A 22,658-nucleotide genomic window follows, 5' to 3' on the forward strand; every position below is an offset into this window, starting at 1 on the left:
GACGCCCTATTTTTAATATTTACACAAAGACTAACGAAACAAAACAAACACCTAGCTCCCATTCAGAGCACTAACGAAACACAGCATCTTCCCTGTCTAACACGGAATAGCTAAGCTGTTTCCCTGTCCACAAACCACAACAGACAGTATTACACAATACCTTTCTACGGTTGCACACGCTCACAACCAGGCTCTTCACACCGCAGAAGCCCTGAGCAGACTGACTGCTTTCTTTTTAAACCCTGCACCTGGTTCTAATTTACAATCATGCCCAGGTGCGGGTGATAATTCCATAATTAAGTTCAACAAATGTGCATTTGCACATGTTTTTAGCAGGGAAGAATCTGACCCTCTCCCTGCTATCTTACACATCCTCCCCCTTGTCTTTACAAGACACTGGCCATTTAACGGCCACTTACCTCCACCTTTAAAGGACCACCCGCCCTCAGGGTGAGTCGGTCCTTCCTCCGGCGCACTCAGGAAGGGACCATGCACCAGCAAGAAGGAACCCGGACGGCTTGTCATGGGCGACCAAAATGCAGGTCTTTGACCAGGAGCGAGCAGTGACAGGCAGAAATGGGTCGCTTGGGACCGGTGCAGCGATGTCTGGGACCTCGAGTGGAACAAGGTGGAAGGAAGGAGGAGTGCAAGCGACATCTGATGCCCACGGCGTGACGTCTCAGGTTCCAGGAGGAGCGGAGCTGGGGACCATGCGCACAGTTGTGCATGGCAGTGCTGTGCCCTGGGCGTAAGGTCCAGTGTAGGGAAGCCTGGACATTCCAGACTTGTGTCCTCACAGCTGGGGTACGGGCCCGCACCCCAAGCTCAACCCATGTTTGACTGTGTATTTATGCAAATTACAACCAGCGACTCCAAAAAACAAACCCAAGTTATCAGCCGCCAGTTTTAATTGGACAGCAGCGATCTGAGGAGGCTTATGGTGTCAGAGATTCTCTCCTTTCTTTTAAGTTGTGTTGGATTTACCGTTGTGTTACATGTTAATGATACAAACAAATAAAACACAATCAATACGTTAATTTGCAGTTTTACTTGATCATTTCTGAGAGGGCATCAACAACTTGTTGGACATTTGTTGCGCTGTTTCGGGCGATCAAGCTGGCTCATGACATCCAGTTCACCAACTATATTTATTAACATGGAGAGCAGACACGCGTTGTGTTTGGACATAGCTGGGATCAAAAAAAAAGGATGGGAATTAATTCAGTTGCATTTAAGCAGCTCACTTGCCTTTTGTGTTTAACTTCAGCTTAGTTGTTACAGCAAGGGTATTCTCAAACAGCTGTTTTAATACTACAGCAATGGAATTACACAGTTCATGGTAAGTGGTTTTATATAGAACTGTAAAACCACAAGAGATATACAACATGACAGTCCAGACACAGCAAAAACAATAATAAAAAAGCTGCCCGCATTATCATTAAGATGAACTACACCACTGCTAACCGTAAAATCGCCCTTCAGCCATTACTTTCTGCCGTCTTGGAATCCACAGCAACAACTGACCTGCTCACTTGCAATATTTATAGTTAAGGATAAACATGCTCATTAACATTTACACATGAAATGCGGGTTTCCATGCGAAACTGGTCATTTCCTGTGTGTTTCGTCATTCACACGAGTAAATGAGATTTACGCTCTCTTTGGATGTTTTTTTCGGCCACAAACCTGATTTACACGAGTAACTCTCAAGGGTGTGGGATATACTCTAATATTTAAATGCCCCGGGTGCGTTGTAAGTCATGAGGCGAAGCAGCAAGTCCAGTAGCAGCAAGCAGGCAGGCAGACCGAAGAACGGAGAGCGGGAGCAACGGCAACAAAACATCTTTTAACCCCAAAGTCTCTTTTAAGAGGGACGCAAATATTTTGTGAAAAGCTGAAAGTTTAAGCGATATTTTTTAAACTGTTTATTTTCAAAATGGGATAGGGAAACGCCGTAGTTCAGGGAGAAGGAACAGTGTGATCAGAATGGTGAGTTTGGAATTTATTTGAATACTTTTGCTTTTTTTTCCACTACTTTAATTAGTCATTGGTGTCCGGTTCTGATTCATTCAATATCTCTTGTACACTTCGGTTTCCCAAAAGTACATACATAAATCTCGTCAGCCATGTTTATTGGGATGAATTCCAATATGTCTGCCATTTTTGTTTTTAAATTCTATCTATGGATATCTGCCAGTTATTTGCCAGTTTTTGAAAAAAGTGCCGACCCATGGTGATATGCTGTAATATCAACACCCCCATGTGACCTGTTTTGACCAGTCAGGATAGAGTATTTAAAATACCCATTTTATAACATATAGCATCACACACAACATCTTTATACTTACCCGATTTTATTCCACTTCCATTTTTTAACACTTGATGTGGACATTTTGTTTCTAATAATGCATGTGAAATGGGATGTGGATATTCCTTCCATACCTTCACTTTGTTTGTCTCTGGTGCCTGCCACATGGTGGCCATATATCATCTTCCAGTACTAGCCTAAGGTTGTTTCTACTGCATTGCCAATGGTTAGTTCATAAATAATGATACAGCGTATAAAGAATAAAGATCAATAAGCACACGTATATTGTTCTATATTTAAAGAGAATGTGCTCTGTACTGAACTGGGGTGATTGTCTCAGTCATAATTTTCTAGTTGTTTTAGTACACTGGCACTGAGGTACAATAATGACCCCAGCAATTGACTATTCATTGGCACATAATGAGCACAGTATTGTTTTTGCAAGATTGCCAGTATACTGTCTTCCAATAGTGGTCTTGGCACCTCTGATGTTAATGATTCTCTGGCACACTCACTACAGCACTATTTTTAACAGACTGACTTTAGACTAACTTTGGAAAGCTGTCTCAGCAGTAAGCATCTATTGGCCCTCATCCACAGAGCACTGTTTTAAATACATTTAAATACATACAATACTTTAAGTCTTTTATAGCGTGCCTTTCGTAGTGGACCACCATCACAAAGTGCTTTACAGAGGTAGGCTGTGAACAGTGCAGAGTCACTTACAATAGGACATTGATCTAACATGTCATCCACAGGATGGAGCACAAGGAGGTTAAGTGACTTGTTCAGGGTCACACAGTGTGTCAGTCTGTGGCAGAGGTGGGATTTGATCCGGTGACCTTCTGGTTACAAGGCCTGGACTTAACCACTGAAACACACTGTGGTTTGTGATATCTATGCTTGTGTTCATTTCCCTGTCAGAAGATAGGGCTGTGTACAAAATCTGATTTGAGCAGCTGAAAGAGGTAATTGAAAATAAGCCTGTATTGCTAATCCATGTAATTCAGACCCTGTGTTCCTGTCTCATGATGGCTCATTAGAACAGTGCTCAGACATTAGTGGTGATCTGGTCAGTGATATACTGTATAGTACTGTTGGTAGGAATATGGGGATTATTTCACAGGAACTGCTAAATTATATTAAATATTAAAACCTCTCTTACTGGAAATAAAATATTTTCAGTAGTCAATTTACCATACACATTGAGCTGACAGGTTACAACCAAGGTTCAGAAACTAAAAACATGGTACCGGAGTTTGTAAACACGATTCTTGCAACAGTTCCCCAAGTGCAGTGATGGAAATTGGAAAACTGAACTATTCCTGGTGTAGCTGGTAGACTATGAATAGGAAGAGGTGTGGAATAACTTCATACTGTGGGGAGTAATAAGCAGATCAAATAAGGAAAAAGTGATGATAGCCACACATATTATATATGAGTGGTATGAATAGTATATTTAATGACTAAGTTGTTGGATATAATGTAGTTTTAATACACCTTGTTTGTTTCATACAGTACCATTTTCTGTAAACATTCTAAACCAAACCAGTCTCCATGCACGCAACACTGGCAAAATCAGCTGAGAATAGGGATGTTCACTGGTACCTCCTGATAAGCAAGAATGTGTTAACCCGGAAGCAGACCAATAGCTGCTAAGAGTTATCCTTTTAGTAGATGAAATGCTCATACATTCCCTTCCATGGCTGTAAATTAAAAATGAAAGCTTTCAGTATGACAGAAAAGGTGATGGCTGTAACATACTGTATATTAACAGTATGCACAGAACAGTTTTGAATAAGAAAGGGCAATACGTACTGTAGTTTGATGACAGTTGCATAAGTGGTATTTAAGGCATACATGTAATTAAACAAGCACATATTAGTAGCATGGTAAAGTGTATTAAAGTAAAGAACTAATTTACAGTATGTAAATTGCCTTGTTTTCTCAAGATACATGTAAAGATCGATGAAGATTCACCCAAGTATGGATTTCTTTACAATTACAGCCTTCGGGTGATACTTATAGAACATGTGAATTCAAGTGTAAAAGCTTTGCTTAACATGTTAAATATAACTATGATTATCTGTTTCCCCATATGTTTTAAATGCTCAAACTAGAATGCATCCATGTTATTTGTTGATTTGATTATATATTAAGTTTTGTTATTTTTAAAATGACAATTTTATTTTTGTATTTTTCTTGCAAGCCCAGGCATTTTGGACAACCAGTCCAGATGTCATGGAATGACTGGACTTATTAGGGAGTCTGTGTAATGCTTCTCGAGCTGTCATAAGCTTGGCATGCTTATTTTTGTGCCTCCATACTACCTACCTTAGAGGCACCTCTTTGTGCCCTCTAGATGAATAAAAGTAATTAACATCTGCCACTTAAAGGCTGTCATATGTTGTGACATGATGGTCTTTCTTGTATGGTCTTGTCCATAACAGTAATATGAATGTGTCAATATGTGCTGTTCTACAAGAATGTTTTATGATATTAAATTATATCTTGAGCAAACTAAAAAGTAAAAGCATATGTGACATAGATATGGTACTAAGGAGCTCTCTGTTTAGCAGAGATTTTGTGAATTACAATTTACAATGGTACTACCCATAAAAAGGAGGAGAATACAGCGATTCAATGATTCATAAATGTGGATATGTCAAAGGCCATATGAACAATTGTCCATTTACTATACTATTTTATATGTAAGGAACCTTCACTAATCCACTACCCTCAATAAATCTTTTTTTTTTTATGTAGTGAAATACACTAAACTTACTCTATTTGTAAAGAATTTACATGTGTGTGTTTGAGTAAATCACAGGCCTTTTTTATCCTTCCTATAATGGCTGTAAAGCTAAAGTTGTGCTCTCAAAAAGCCACACAGTACAGTATGTCTGCTTTTTTGAATTGTAGATGGCGTAGGGAAGTTACTGCACTGTGAATTGTAAAAAGACAAAAAAAATAATGTTTGTTGACAAAAAAGCTGAACGGCAGGCTTTCCATTGTCAGCCACAGCGAACCACACAGCTAAGACCAGCACTTCTGTTATTCAAGGAAGTAATATCCCATCTGTTAGACTGATTCCTTGTAATCAGAGGACACAGTTCGTTTTCATTAACATAGCAAATGAAGTGGAACAGATTGTATTGTTTGAAATCAAAATATCTCTTCATCTCAGAAATGTGAGGAGTTGTGTTTTTGCTTAATTGATTGACATTAAGTATTTATCGCGTGTGGAGGTAACAGTTTGACTCCATATTAATATAGTACAATAAGCAAATGAAAAACAAGACTTGCAAGTAAATAACTGCATCTATGATGTCAAAGTAGAAAGCAATGTTGGTGTTTGTGTGAATAGTATTTATAAACGACTTGAAGTACAGTGATGCATACAAATTAGTATAACTATTTTGTCCTATTAAGAAAACATTCTTAACACTTCAGTATGTGTTGTCCTCAATCAGTTTTCATATACAGTACCAGTCAAAAGTTCGAGTACATCTGCTTGAAACCAGGTTTTTTGTGATTATCTATGCTTTTAACTGTATAAACTTGTCTATAAACACTTAATATTTCATTATATGATATGTGTACTTATATAAGCTGAGAATCATAAGTGAATTGCATTCAAAAATTAAATTTTTAAATGAAAATGTAAATCTTGTCAATTTCAATGAAATGGTCACCCAAAGCAAGGGGATTTCAGTCTGAAACCCAAGTCAGTTAAAAGTCTGAAATATGTATAACACGGTGTTAGAACACTGGCCCAAGTATAAAAGTGTCTTTGTTAGATGTTCCTGAGTTAACTAGCATGTTACCTAATTAACCTTTTGTCACCAATTATTGTTAACGGGTGAGGGTCCATGATTACTATAAATATAGGTAGCATAGGCACAAGTTTGTCATTCCTGAATGTAAGGGAGCAGAAAATGGCAAAATACGCTCAGTTAAGCAAAGAAAAAAGACTGTAATTACTTTAAGAAATGAAGGTCAATCTTTAAGAGAAATCGCAAGAACTTTGCAAGTGTCTGTAACTGCTAGGGTCAAGACCATCAAACGATTTGAAGAAACTGGCACTCATGAGGACAGAACAAGGTCAGACAGGCCAAGGGTGACCTCAGAATCAGAGAACAAGTTCATTTGAGTCACAGGTCTGCGAAACCGGCGATTAACTGCCCCTGAAATACAAGCTCAGCTAAATGCTACTAGAAGTACAGATGTTTCAACATCAGCTATTCAGAGGAGGTTGCTTATATTCCCCAAATAATTTCATTTATTAAACATTTCACAAGTCCACTGAAATGTAGTCTTATTAAACAGGGACATGGTGACTAGTGAACTGTGAATCAATAGTAGATAAAGTCTAACTTCTATGCCTAAAGCCCCTTTCACACTGGCATGCTCTACCTGGGTCAGAACCTACCCATTGCAGAACCAAATGTTGATCAGAGCAATTTTTTCTACATCCTTGCTACAATCTGGCTTATGCTGTGTTTTAGTCAACAAAAATATGGCTAAACAGAATAAACAGAAATGATCCTTGCTGAAGTGAAACTTTCACACAGGCTTGGCTGTATGCGTTGTCTCACGAACGGCTGTCGTGAATTTTGTCCCGCTCAACCCAGGTCAAAGCGTGTTGACCCATATCCTGAGGGGGGTTGCTGGTACCCGCGTTATCCCGGGTATGACACAGGTACATGGTTTCACACTAAGTAAGATTGTGACCCGGGTAGGAGTGCTAGTGTGAAAGGGGCTTTAGTCTCAGGAAATTTTGTGTTACAATCACTTTAATGTAAACTCCCTTTTGTAGGGTGATCTTTCTATTAGCTGGTTTCACCATATCTAATTTCTAACTTAAACAACATGCTGATTGTGCTGTTCTGTATAATACTAGGTGATATTCTTCTTTAACTTTAATAGAATTGAATTTAGAATTTTGAGTTTCTTGACAATCCCTTGTTAAAAAGACAATATGCAATCTTAAATCCCATCTGTTTGTCTGGTAAACTTGTTGTCTTTCAGACGAGCCATGAGGTTTATAATTATACTTAAAAATGTCTTGTTGGAGAATCAAACTTTTGAGTTTCACTACGGAAGCAAAATCAATAGAAATAAATTTTTCATATGCATATTTTTGTGCACTGTGTATTTATTAAATTATTAACAACACAGACTTCTTGCTAATTTTTCCAAATTACATTCTTCGCAGTATGATGTAAGAATGTAAGTTTTTTTTTTTCTCTCTCTCTCTGAATTGTATTATGGGAAAGATGCATAAATCTTGATTGCTTTGTACACTGCAGAAAATTCATTAGAGTTTCAAAGGTCAAGTTGATTAGGGATGTGAGGAGGAAAAGGCTTACTTTATATGAATAGATTGAAACAGCCCTGTGTTCTGTTAAAGATTGCCAATGGCTGCATGGTGTGCAATAGAACCTTGGTGACCGTTATCCATTGATTAAGAGAGGTTCAATACTGTTTAACTGTCAACCCCCCAATGGAGTTACTGCCAATTAGCTTCTGTGGTTTTAATATCACATGGTGAACAGCCATTTACAATTTGATTAACTGAAAATGGCAGCAGCAAACCCAAAGAATTATTATTATTTGTATATATGTATTTAACCAGGAGATGTATCTATTGAGACCAAGACCTCATTTAAAAGGAGGTCCTGGAAAACAATTACAAATACAAGAAAAGCAGAAAAAAAAAAAAAAAACTAACATGATATAAAATTCAGTAAGCCCAGATACATGTTTTTATAAAAAACAATATAACCCTCAAATGGTTTAAGACTGTCATGATTTTATATATATATATATATATAAATATTACACACAATGCTACCCTGTTGTAACATGGTAAGATCGTAGCTCCCATTTCCCCCATAATGATTCTCAAATGTTGGGTGATCTTTCCAGATACTTTAAGTTATCCTAGTGATGTTATCATGTTTGTTAGCAGGGAAGCGGTAAGCTTGCCTCAGCTGGGATTGGTGGGTGACGTCTGAGGAGGCGAGGACATAAAAGCATATAAGTAAGGCCTTGTGAAAATCGCGGAAATTTTCTTTAAAATTCACGGCAGTGTCACAGGTAATATATTGTTTTTTTTTCTGAATGTGCATGGATCTATTTTATAGATTATGTGTAGAGGTTATTATTATTAACAAAATTAACGTCAAAGTTATTCAAGTAGTTTACAGTAGCTGTTGTAATTAACAGCCTGTAGGTAAAGTGTATCTGCAAGGACAGAATTCAGTTGTAGTACGTCAGATGCGTGTTTACCATTTAAGTCTTGAAAATACAGTTTAACCCACTCTGATCTTGGGTATCATTTGACTCGTCAGTGACCACCACAACCAGACTATAATTTCATAATCTCCTGCTTATGATAGTCGGCAACTTTAAGTAAGTATTCATGTCTCAGCTGGGCTGATCAAGAAATCACTACACCATTTTCTACACTCAGTCTGAAGAATTTACGTAACTTTTGGTTGTCCAGTTTTTCAAGACGGATATTTGCTCAAACAAACGCCTGCCAAAATTGAATGTGTTTCGTGCTTCACAGTTTACAGTGGACTTTTGGAACATGGAAGTCACCGTTTTTTGTTTCTTTGCAAATAAAGCAGTCGCAGTACTGCTCTAGATTTCCACCTTTCTGTTTTGGTCAATACTTGAATCTAAGTGCCTGTCAACAGCCGATTCTACTTAACGTTGCAGGACGTACAGAAGAGCTTACTTCCATTGCTGTGTAAAACTCCTGCTGGATACAATTTTAGCCTTTTTAGAGGCATCCATTTTCTTGCTTACAGTGTGTAGTATTTTAATTTCCTGCCTAGATTGCATATAGTCACGACATAATCACTGCACAGTACTATGTGCGTGGTGAACAGTACACACTGTAACACAGCAGAGCGGTACAGTTTTGTTAATGTAATTTTTTTTTGGGTATGAAATACAAATAATAATTATGAAATTATTTATTTCTTAAGAATATTGTAAAAATCACGGTATTGGGCTAATTTCATGATTTCCGTGCAGCCCCTGAAATCGTGATTTACTGTTTAATCTGTCGTTTTTAGTGTGGCCCAGGGAATAAGCATCCCAATAAACCATGGATTCGAGTAACTGCAAATTGCGTCTGTCCCCTTCCTTCATTTTCCACCATACGTTATAGTACGGTGACCATATGGCTCCGTGTTCAGCGGGACAGTTTGGGACAGTTCAGGTATTATAACTCACAACCCAATGCATTCTGGTACATTTTACCTGTCAACCCAATGAATTATGGTAGGTTTTACCTGTCTCAGGTACCATTCTTGCACCCTGTAATTGTGGTATAAGACAATCTATTCATGACAGTGACTTGGGGAGGTCTCCAGTGGCTAAACCACTAAAGGGACTTCCATAGCGTGCATGGTGAGTCATGCCATGAGGTGCTGTTAGGGGTTAGGGGAAAAAATTATCTTGGAATAGTTCAGTGCCCCCCTACTGGTACTGGCAGCTAGCTAGACTGGACCAAACATCCTGGGTTCAGTAGCTTTGAAAGGAAGTGATTGGTGATCTTCAGCTGATTCTTAAGTGGGTTTCAAGTTCAAACAGGGGTCTGAAAGAAAAAAAAAAATCCTAATCAGAGTTTATTTCCACTGTATAATTAACTAGGAATTTTGTACGGATTTTTGAAGAAAATATTACAAAGTAATTCACAATGCAGTAACAGACAACAGGAAGAAAATGAATACTGTTTAAGACTGGTAAATGTAGGCGTTTGTGACAGCTTTGAGTTGAACGATTGCTGTATTTCTGGCTGGCTTTTTTTTGTTGTTGTTTGTTTATTTGTCAAACAAATTAAGGTAATTGAGTATATAATAATACATTATTTTGAATTTCTCTTGCTAATGGTCTGTATGAAATACTGCATTAATGTTTCTTCCTGGAGTAGGCCTATCAGTCATAGTTTCGGCCAGTATGCTCTTCATTAATTATTTAGTTTTTTTAGCTACATTGGTGGAAGCTGTGCACAGTACATTAATACAAAAAACTCAGGATGCACCATATGATTTTTGAATAGCATTACCCTGTTTGGATTCTCGCCACTGTCGCATTCACAGGCAAAGGTGTTGTTTTTTTTTTTTTTTTTTTTTTTTTTTAATTGTTAATTTTCTTCCTTCAGTGTTATCCTTTCTATTGAAATTGGCAACTGTGACTACTGCTATTACTGGTCTGCAGGCAAATGTGCCTTCCTAAAGGCTGTGCTGTGTTTCACTGTTTCAAGACTTTATGAAAACTGAAACCAATTTGTCGAAACATCCAGTTTTTACATAAAGGACATATTTAATGTTATATTCAAAACAGTTATAATAACAAACTAGTGTTCAGTTACTTGATATTACATATGGTGAAGATTTTATTATAAAATTGACCATACTACTTTTGATTCGGCAATACACTACAGGTGTAGTGACATGGGGCTACAGCAGCGAGGCGTTCTTAGTAATCTGCTCACATAAAACAAAAACAAAAAAAAAACTTAGCTAGTGGTTGTTTCGACATACAGTTTGATCCCACAAAATCAACTGAAATGACTGCTGTTGCTTGAAGATAGACGGATAGCTACTGAATTGAGCAAAGCAACTGTGGGAGTGATAGAGACAACGGGATAAAAGAACATAGATTTCAGGCGTCTTTTAATTCTTTAAATAGCAAGAAGATGCTGTTTGGTCTTTACAAGCAAGTGTGGGCACTGAAGCAGAAAATGATGGTTATGGTGGGAACAACAGGCCTTTGTTTATCAGAGGGGCTGCTCCATTGACTGGTTAATCTTTTCTTTAGCATGGCCACAAAGGGAATGGTCCCTGAGAAAACCAAGCTCCCCTTTTCAGTACACAACAGCCAGGCCAAGGATAAATACATTGTTTAGCTGAATAGGACCACAGCACAGAAAAACAACAAAGAGAAAATGGCATTGCTTTCTGTGGTTCTCTCTTTTTTGCCCACTGCTTTGTAACACTTATTAAAAAAAAAATACACTTTATAGAGTAGACCAATATTGAGCTTTCTCCTGTAGAACATTAATAAAAAAATGATTGAACACATTTGTGGAGCATGAGTGGATTTTTTTTTAGTTCAAATAGTCAAGTAATTAAATATAAATATTAAAATAATGGTATATTTTGTATCTGGCATCTGTTCCAGCGTGGAGAAATCTACTTGCCTTGCATTCAGTCGGTACTTCAGAGAATCAATTGAATCTTTGTTTTCTCCAACAAAATGAAAATTACATGGTTTGAAAGAGAGAACTGCCATTTGAAAGAGAGAATTCAACACAGATGAATGAGAACACATGCACAACTTAAAAACACATGGATTTCTTTTACGTTACTGGATTATTGGTGTGATTGTCCTCCTGTGCTGTGTTCCTTTGTCTTAAAGGGATACTTTATATGATTTACATTTTCCTGAGAGTTCATTTCTTACCTGACCATTGTGTGTGTTTGTTATGATTCTCTGTTGTTTTTTCTCCTTGGATACTTGCTTACTTGCCATATGTACTGACTTTTTCTCAAGGCTGATACTTTTGAAGTACCTGTACATGTGTGGCACCAAATGATCCAAATGATAACTAGTATACAGATTTGATTTACTATTATGTTATTACTGAAGAGCCAGCCCTTTCAGTAGGACTGAAACCATTAGACTTACAGCCCAAGATTAATAACTGTCCTAGATTGAATGTGAGTAAAAAGCACTATTTGTATTGGATACGCATTGATCGACACCCTTGAAATACTAACATTCACTGTTACTTATTCCAGCCAAGCTCAACATTTTGAGATATTTTAGACCTAACTGTGGCAAATAGAATTGTCGATGTTAATCTACTACTTTCTTATGAGATGACCTGAAGTGTACATTTCACAGAAGGGCAAAAGAGGGACTGGTGTTGTAACTATGGTCCTGAACAACCAATGCCATTCATTTTTGGCCTCGCTCAACCAATTGTGTTGAATTGTGCTAAATTATCAACCATCGCCATGTGTGCCTGGATCTGTCAAACCCTATGGCCTCAAACCCCTCTAACTGTATTTAGCTTGAGTCCCTGAATATATAGTACCAGATCTATTGATGGCAAATTGAAATGTGCCATAATCTACTGCAGATACAAGTTGGTGATATCAAAAGAAGAAAAGTTATAATAATTTAGCAGTCCGCGCTTTACCCGAAGAAAAAGAGCTGTCTCTGTAATAAGGGTGCTGAATGTCAGAGAAGCTGAAGGGCGTATTTGTGTTTCCTATTACAGTAGTTTCTTTCTCTGCCTGCAAGGTCTGTAATGACAGGCCACTGAAGAGGTGCAACGTGAGGTCTTGCCTCTCCTCTGAGTTGAAGGCTGAAATTAGACATTTCTGTGTAATTTGTGATCCAGATCATTTATTCGATGCACACATTGGGAATGTTACTGAAGTGTTTTGTGTTTTTTTTTTTCACTTAAGAAATATTGCCAAACTAAGATGTTGTCTTTCTCTGCCGGGTGATGACTGATGCATGCTTTTTTAACATTTGCTCTTTTCTGTGGTATTGCAAGTTGTATTATATCTCGATTGCAGCTTGTTTCAACAAGAACAAAGAAGCATGAACACATGACCCCTGTGTTAGCAGCCTTACATTGCCTTCCTGTATGGTTCAGGGTTGATTTTAAGGTCCTGCTTCTAACTTAAATTTTAATTTGGCCTTGAGCGAGACAAAAAATGCATGACTGCCATTCGTAAGCCAAAGAAATGAAAAACAGTCACCCTGCGTGAAGGTTTCACTTCTGCAAGGAACATTGATCTTTATTCAGTTTAGCCATATTGTTGTTGCTTGAGACCATGAGCCAGATGTCAGCAGGGATGTAGAACATTTGCTCTAATCAACATTTGTGCCGACAGTTTAATCCAGAGAAGCTTGGATGGAAGCGTCAGTAACAACCTTCTTCCGGGGCATTGATACACGCTTTATAAATGACATACCTTCCTTTTGCCCCTGCTTTTTAAAGTAAGACTAAAATACATTTTTTATAATTTCATATATGCATTTTAAAGGGGACATTTATCATCCTGTTATATACTGTTTACTTTGTATAAATGATGTACGTTTTGTCACTGCTTTTTAAAGTTTAAAATAATTTGTATTTTATTTTGATTTGTGTAATTTTTAAATAGGTATTTTATCATCTTATCTTTTACCATTTCTTAAAATACTTTTGTGTTATTATTTTTTTGTTGTTGTTATTGTTGTTAAAGTGCTTTGAGGTGATTTACTGTGAAAGGAGCTACCGTATTCCTTCCAATTTAAGACACACTTTTTGAACCATTTTTTACTCTCAAAATAGCCTGCATCTTAAATTCGAGTACAGTATAGTGATGCGTGTATTAAAAATCAGTGTATTGAATTAGGTATACAATTAATTTAAATATAAATTAGTCTCTAGTCACCCACTCTGGATGTCAAAATGTAAATAATAACATATACCTTATTTAAGTTCAGGATCATGTAGAACTCGGATTCCTTTGACAATAATCGATATTCACACAACGTGTCAGAAATATAAAACAATATTTTATTTAAGAATAAAAAGGGGTGCACAACTAATCTAATATTACAGAAAGGAAAGGCAATTGGCTAGAGATATGCGTGACTAGTATACAGTTAATTGATTTCTTAGTCAAACGATTACAACGACCACAACATTATTAGCATACATGGTTAATATACTAATATTAATTATGGCTGATCACACACAGTGTCTACTTTGCATTAGTATTGCCAATACTTGTTTCTCGTTGTAATCGATGTTTCAATCAAAATGCACAAGAATTAATTCAACTTCCCATTCAGAACGGAATCCAACATTCCAGTACCTAATTTAGCAAATATTCAAGTTAACTCAGAAATGGGGCAATGATCAAATTTTCTGCATTTACGAGACAACTCCTTTGAGTTGCACATTTGAACAAACAAAATACATTTCTTACACACTCAAACAGGCAGTTATATTCTATTCCTATAACAATTTATCCACTAACTTGATAGCATTAGCTACACTTAATTTCACGAGCTGTAAAATATGTAATATTTGATAAATTGAATACTTATCGATTTTCAACAAAGAAGTCAATCATCTTGGGTGACGAAAGAAGACGACAGTACTTTGCTTGAAGTAAGCATTGTATTGCGTTGGCTCGCAATAAGCAAATAGTTATTTTCAAATGGCGGTCAGCTTGCTGATTTCTAGTAGTCTCGCAGCATTATCTTTGACTTGCCAGGAGTTTTCCAACTGGAAACAGTAGCGTTGATCAGATGTAACTCAGTTCAGAGAATGCATTGCAATTGAAAAGTTATGTAGTTTGTAGAAGTGTTCTTGTTGAAATTCATCGGGACCTTCCAAAAGCATAACTTCTGGCTTTGGTTCTGTTCCTTTTGTTTAGCGACATAAAACAAAGACCTGCTTTCCGATTAATGCAGTATCCTGTTATCCAGTATTGTAGTCTCTTGCAGGACAGATGGTAGGGCCCTTCCTCAGGAGATGATTTTAGCCATTCTTCAGAATATTGCTTCTTCCTTGCCTTCCGTGAATTCGAGCAATTATGCTCCCATGACTTCAGAAACTTTCTTCAGAGCAGTTTAGCTTTCATTTCATTTCATACTTCACCACTTCCCCTCAGAAGCACTTCTTCTGATTGTGAAAGTTCAGAGACTCAGGTCTCATGTCGAGACCATTCTTTCTCGTGTGTGTGTCTTTCTTTCTCTTGCCTGGAGTGCTGTTCCTTGTGTGGAGCACTGTATCTCCTGTGGGGAGTGCACTTTGAAAGTCACGCTGGTTCTTTTTGTTGTCCTCTCTTCACCCCTGTGATTGAATAGTTTGTTTATTTTGGGCTGTGCCCAAGTCCACGTGGGGTGTTTCTCATTGGTTCTCAATTGGTCCGCAGTTTCGCCCCATCAGCTGGATTTATGAGGTCTACTGTTTTCTGTCCGAGGTGTCCAAGCACTCAAACCCGCCTGGTTTGTACCCTCTGCAAGACACTGCCAGCGCTAAAGGATTCATTCAGCGATGGCGAAGGTAAAACACTTGTCCAGTATTTAGTTTACAACTCTTTTTAAAAGCATTCTTTGTCAGTGGGGGTGTTTGTGACCAGAAACCAAGTAGACACAGAGAATGGCTTAGGACCCCCCTCTTTCTATTTCAGTTCTGTTAATTTCATACACAGAATGATATTATGAATCACTCTGATGCTACATCAGCAACAAAAGACATGCCTTCCGAGTACATAAACAGCAACATGACTTACATCTGAGAAAAGACGAACAAAGACGTTACTGCCCGGTCTTGAATCATCCATGATATACAGCACATAACTGTAATGCTCTGTGTGGAAGCAGATGGCTGCAAACTGCCTCCATATGCGTAATTGAGGTTGTATCTTTGTAAATGCATATTTATTTTTTATGTTTTATTTTTTCCTCAAATTGAGGGTGGGAAATTTGGGTTGTATCTTAAATTCGATGGAATACGATATAAGAAATACATATTTATTGATTGATTAATTAATGGCCTTATCCATTGGATATCCACCACACTGCAGGCTTTATTTCCAATGCTATTTTTCATGCAGTGATGTGGTGAGAGCTAGAGGCGGTCGATAATTAACGAAACTGGGAGCTTGTTCATATGTTGTACTATCACAAATTGTAATAAGTCTCACGTCCACTGCTTTGTGTGGAAAGGAACTTGTGAGTTATACTGCTTTATAAAAACAAATCAGTTATGAAGGTATGTTAAAAATAAATAAATAAATAAACAAACAACTCCTCCCTGGTTGGTACAGACAATTGTTTAAGAACAAGACTTATGTCCCTCAATATTAATTTGTAAAATGAGTATTTTCTGGCCAACCCTTTGGAATGTAGTTAAAAACCTAAATGTACTGTCAGCAGTATTACATGAAAGCACAGTTGTGCCTACAATAACTTACTTCACTCCTGTCTAATTTACATACTGATAATCTTGTATCTGAGGGATAAGCTAAATTATTTTGGATTTGATTGAAGGCCCATACAAAACTGCCCCTTGGCCAATATGATGATAGTCATAAAGGATTCTTCATAACCTTGGATAACGGTATGTTATCCAGTATGTTATATGTTTTCAGTTTTAATTTTACTTTAACCTTGTTTGTTTGTTTATTTATTTATTTATTACTACGTTATCTCTCTTGTATTTCACAGGGAATAACCACATTTTTTGTGACATTGTTTCGAATATTGGCTTTAAGTAAGTTTTCAAAGCTCTGTTGGAGCATGATGCTCATACCACTACTGGAGAGAAGCCCTCCTTCATCAATGCCAGAACTGATTACCAGCATTGCTAATGCAGCCAATGAATGTCTTAACTGTGTAGCTAGTAATGACAACAAATGACAAGCGCTGAAACTGCAGTTTCCTTTTTATGTTTGTTGCTGCCTGTAGGGCTGGAGAGTGGGATGAATTAAAACAACAGCATTTTTTTTTTTTTTAGTTTAGCTTTAGCTCAGTCATAAGAGAAAATATCAACACACCTCAGTCGTTATTTCCCTTGCGGTCGCACAAAACAAACGTTTTCTACTTTAAGCCAGTCCCTTCTACATGTCTCCATTTCAAATCCACCAGTAACTCTGCATATCACATTTAAGACACTGTAAGCATGCTAGCAACAGCCAACACACTGTGCAACAAGCAAAATAGAACAATTCATATTTCTGTATGGATATCATAAACAGTAGCCTGAAGTCTTCCCTATTTTTCATCTTTAAGTAGAAATACTGTAATAAATACGTTAATCATGTTCTATTATAAATCTAAAGCCCCTTTCACACTGCTTCTGATAAAGCAGGTTTGTACCTGGGCGACAGACGCAAGTACAATGTATGTGTATCCATGCCCCGGAAGCAGCTAGTTACTGACGCTTCCATTCAAGCTTCTCTGAATTGGACCGCCAGACCAAGTGTTGATTAGAGCAAGTGTTTCTACATCCCTTCTGCAGTCTGGATCATGCTGTGTCTCAAGCAACAAAAATATGACTAAACCAAATAAACAGAAATGTTCCTTGCAGAAGTAAAACCTTCATGCAGATATGGCTGTTTCTTATTGCGTTGACTCACACATGGCTGTCATGCATTTTAACTTGCTCAACCCAGGTATAACCCAGGCACTTGGTTTCACACTGCACAGGATTGTGACCCGGGTAGCCGAAACCTGGGTCTGGACCTGGGTAGGAGTGCCAATGTGAAAGGGGCTTAAGAGTATCATAATCACTGTCAATGTATTTTAAAGCAAAAGTAAAAAATTGTAGTGATTTTATTTGCATGACAAGAAATTAGCATAAGGTGCAACACAGCCTGCTACTGAAAACATGGTTGGAAATGTCAGCAGTCAAAAAAAAAAAATGTCAAAAAGTCAGCTGTCCATTAGAATACAAGAAAAGTTATTCTGAAATATTTATCTAAAAACTCTTTGATATATTTATATATGTTTAAATAGCATTTAAAAATGTGTAACCTTTAATTCAGTGTAAGATATCTTAAAATAGTACGAGCTAGCTACTGTTGCAAGGTCACCAAAATGGGCCAGAAGGTGACAATTTAGGCACTGTGATATTAATAAACCTTGCATAGATTAGATTACTCCCCATTTAGCTGCCATTATAGAGCAGGGCTCTCTGTGGGGCTATAGTGTTGCTGTCATGTCTAATGTAAAGACTGACACTGGCCCTGGCTCTGCCTGGAAAGTGAGGTATTTCTTGTGCTGGCTGTTTTGGATTCTTCAACCTTTGTTGTGAGCGATATCCTCTGCAGGTACCTTGCTCACTAGAACATCTGTTCAGGCTGATTTAATGCCTCACCTAGCAGTCTACTTCAGTCTGTCTACCCTGACTTTAGATGATTCCAGGGCACCATTGCTGTTGACTTTCAAAGGATAAAGGATTTTACTAAATGCATCAGTAAGCTGATATATAGGGGGAGGGTGAGCAATCTATTGACCCATAGAACTCATCTGTCTACAATTCTATGTTTACACAATATGTGATTAACACAGAGCATACAAAAAATGCACAACAAGTAACGACTTTCTGAGGGAAGTCATTTATAAAGACAACTTCTCCTGAGGCAAACCTAATAGATTTTTTTTTTTACTTTGAATGCAATTTTGAATGACCTTGATAGCAAGTGGCTTTTGAAAGTTTATGTTTTACTTTTTCTTACTGATAGTTATATACATGATGGAATGAATGATGCTAGATTGTTTCACTATCCTTTCTCTAGAAAAGGTATTTACCAACTGTGAAGAGGTGTGAAGTTATGGATACCTGGCTTAAGACGAGTGTTGAGCTGTTGGCTGAAGCACCCTCTATGACCAACGATGGTAGTCCACCAAGCATTCCCCCAGCTTTGCTCTAGTTTTGCCACTTCAGATAACGTCAGTCTATCTTAACTGGGAATATACATGTATTAGACATTTATATACTTGTGAAATAGCAACAAGAAGCTAGAATGTCTTCTCATTGAGCAGGATTTTTTTTTAAGCAATGGCGAAAATAGAAGCCTCATCACTTAAGCAGGGACGTCTGGTATCTTACATGTAAAATATCACAAGATGTGTTAAACTGCTGGCTAACTGTAGTACTGAGAGCCAGGCTTGCTTTGCCAGGCACAATTACTCCTGTTACTTGAGTGAGTTATCAAGGTGATTATGTGAAATTATCTTGAGTGCTGCAACTGCACAGTTCATGCAATTTTGGTTGAGGAATTCTGTTCACTTGATGGTTTTTGTTGTTTCCCTTTTATTATTTATCATAAAAAAACAGTTATGCATTGGCATATGATTAAGTTATATTACTGCTGATTGGAAGAAAGTACTGTAAGGATAACTTTTATCGAAACAAATATGTATAAAGTTTTATAGTTTATTTTTATAGGTGTATTTTAATCCACCAATTTTAAATTTGACCAATCACACACTGTGTTAATATCTTGCAGTAGTGAAAAGAAAAAAACATTTTCAGTGGCTAAAACAAAGCACTTCTTCAGCCCAGAACAAGGGCCTCTGACACTTTGCTGTTATACCATAGTGAACAGCTTTATGCCTCATTTTATCATGTGACGATTTGAGAAGAAACTGTCATTGTTATTAGCACAGTAGAGTGGGTTAAATAACTACTATTTCTACTTATTAAAAAAAAAAAAAATGGAATATTCAAAATGTATAATCAATACATAAGAAAATACATAAAATGGGCCTTAACCTTGTTCAAATTCCCTATATTCGTGGTAATTTTGATGTAGGTGTCCCTTGCTGGGAAGGAATTGTACCTGGGCAAAGCAAGCCAATGCTCCTGGGAAGTGTAACAGCAGGTTTCCTGCTTCCATCTCCCACTTCATCAATTACTCCAGCCTGGCTCCCGGCTTGCCATCTGTCTGAGCTCTGGGAGAGCTTTGCTATGATGGATAGAGGCACCTTTGATCCAACCAAATGTTTGGATACTGCTCTGATTCACTACATTAGCAAACACATGCAAGGAGAAAGACACTTTCCCTCTGCGACAATCCAGCCATGGTGGAGATGATATCTGGATAAAAGGAAACTGAACAAAAGAGGCTGATTTAGTTGCTTGATATAGCATAGCGGTATAGTGTTGGCTGTTGCTTGAGAACAATCTAAAAAATGTCTTCTGTATGTTACACTGCTTTGGAGCAAACATTGCACAGTAGACAATAAACTCTTTGTCTGAAAAACCTACAGAAAATATGAATTCTCATTAAAACTGCTTTGGATTTGAGATGTGTGAGACATCAAAACAGACAGTATAAGAAGCATTCTATAAATACATTGATTGTAGCGATCAAGGGAGGGTGTTTATATTTCTGTTGTGTGAACATAACCTATTAACCAGGTCTGGTTATTAGAACTCTGTTTAAAGAGTTATATGAAATTTATAAAGTACTGTAGCTGTGCTGAACATGTCAATAGTACTGGTCAGCCTGTTACAAAAGTATCCTAAAGCTATCCTCATGGGACTCCCAAGTACTGAGAAGGTGTTTCTGTAGCCAGAGCTGCTACTGTCAGGTCAGAAAGTCAAGGAGACGTGGTTGTCATCAACTGCCCTGTTCATGCCCATGTTGGCAGGTAAACTGATTGTGATTGGGGCAGCGTACAGATCCTAAATCTCATTCAGTCACGTGACAAAGTGGTATCCAGACAAAGCAAAAGTTAGAAGCAATGTTTAATTGCATCCATGTTTTTCAAAATGAAAAATAACACTGTGTAACAAAAAAAAAAAATGTTTTTGTTCCTGGGTAGTAAGTGTTATTTCCTAATTGGTTATGCCTCAAAAGTATAGAAAATGGCTATTATTCCCCACAAACTTTGCTTTTGTGACCAGGACAGCGATATTTCAAAATATCACTATTTCCAATGGGAAAATGGGCAAATGGGTGTCTTTTCGTTCACATAGTCAGAAGAAAACAACATATGAATCCAAATTAACATGTATTTATACTAAAGTAATACAAAGATGACTACAAAAGATTTAGAAGTGAGTAGTTTTTCGAGATTTACAATTATACTGTAAATACAGTATAATTGTAAATCTCGAAAAACTACTCACTTCTAAATCTTTTGTAGTAAATACAGTATAATTGTAAATCTCGAAAAACTACTCACTTCTAAATCTTTTGTAGTCATCTTTGTATTACTTTAGTATAAATACATGTTAATTTGGATTCATATGTTGTTTTTTTCTGACTTTATGTGAACGAAAAGACACACATTTGCCCATTTTCCCATTGGAAATAGTGATATTTTGAAATATCGCTGTCCTGGTCACAAAAGCAAAGTTTGTGGGGAATAATAGCCATTTTCTATACTTTTGAGGCATAAGCAATTAGGAAATAATACTTACTACCCAGGAACAAAAATTGTGTTACCTAGTGATTTAATTCAGACCTGATAGACCTATAGCTCTATCTTTTAGGAAAATAGAATCTTCTAGGCTAATTCAATCCCCACACATACAATCTCCCCTGAAACACATTACTTGCTAACAGAGTGAAATACTTGCTAATACAGCACCATCGCAGAGTGGAACCTTTTAAAAACGCTTGACTTTTTTCCAGTCAGGGTTAATCTATTTGCCCTCAACACTCTTCCCTTGAATGAGTATGCTTTCAGTTGGGTACTGGCCTGAAAAGTTGTGAATGCGCATACTGAACAAGCCAAACAAGTAAAATAAAAGAGAAGGCAGCAATAAGATGTCTCTTGATGACAGTAAGTTTTCTTTTTATTCAGAAACACAGTTACATTATTCTACTGACTACAGCACCCAATATATAACAAATTAAGACATAAAAGCAGTAATAATAGTAGTGATACATCACAAGTATTGTCAGTGTTTCCAATAGCAATGCTGGCTCGGTATCAGTATTAGTTGTAAATGTTTCTTCGGTCTCAGTACACAGGAGTTTTATGCAATTATATTGTTTCTTTTGCATGCCCTTTATGAATGTAATCCACTTTGAGGTGTTGTACTGTAGTTTATTTCTGATAGAGAATCATAAAATAGGGATATATATGGTAAAATACAGAAATGTCACATGTGTAAATATAAATTATTCAGTACTTTTTATGACATATGTGCATTTTTCAGTTAGATTTTTAAATCTTTATTGAATACGAAGGGTCCTGAGTTTTTAATTTGTGTAACTAAATGCCATTACCCTTAAACCTGTTAACGTGTTCTTCCCACCTTAAGCCCTACCTGGCAACATTTTGGAAGCAAAATCTGTAGTTTGTTATGACTAAGACATCCAATGACATCCAATGAAAATTGAGGGTTTTATTTAGAAATAAGTACTGGTAGGTGCCTGGCTGTGACAGAGATCGAATGATTCTGGGTGTTAGATCTCCCTCCCGACCTGCGAGGCAGCTGCATAAAGGATACAGAATACCCTGCACTAAAAGGCACGACAGTTTATTCCTAGGGTTAGGGGGAAGTCGGCCATCTAGTAAGGGGGTAAAGCTATGGTATACAAACTCAATGACCCGGACAGGAAATGACGTGGCATCCATGGAATGGAGGAGCGGATGTGCTCATTGACCAAGGGGCCATGGGTGAAGTTATAAAAAGGGGACATAGTGATGTGATCTGTTCCTTTGTGAATGGTTTAAATAAATAACCAGAAGGAGAACCTGTGTTGTGAATCATGATTGTTTTGTTTGTTTTTATTTGTCCTTAATAATACTGTGTGTAATTATTTGAACTGCTAACACGATC

General features: G+C 37.2%; 1 protein-coding gene across 2 annotated transcripts in view; it reads left to right on the forward strand.

Annotated features, from left to right (window-relative positions):
* Window positions 1-22,658, forward strand: part of LOC121313377 (sodium/potassium-transporting ATPase subunit beta-1-interacting protein 3) — a 150,220-nt gene that overhangs the window by 71,050 nt on the left and 56,512 nt on the right. The window lies entirely within an intron of this gene.

Source organism: Polyodon spathula, chromosome 3 (genome assembly GCF_017654505.1).
Source record: "Polyodon spathula isolate WHYD16114869_AA chromosome 3, ASM1765450v1, whole genome shotgun sequence".
NCBI lineage: Eukaryota > Metazoa > Chordata > Actinopteri > Acipenseriformes > Polyodontidae > Polyodon > Polyodon spathula.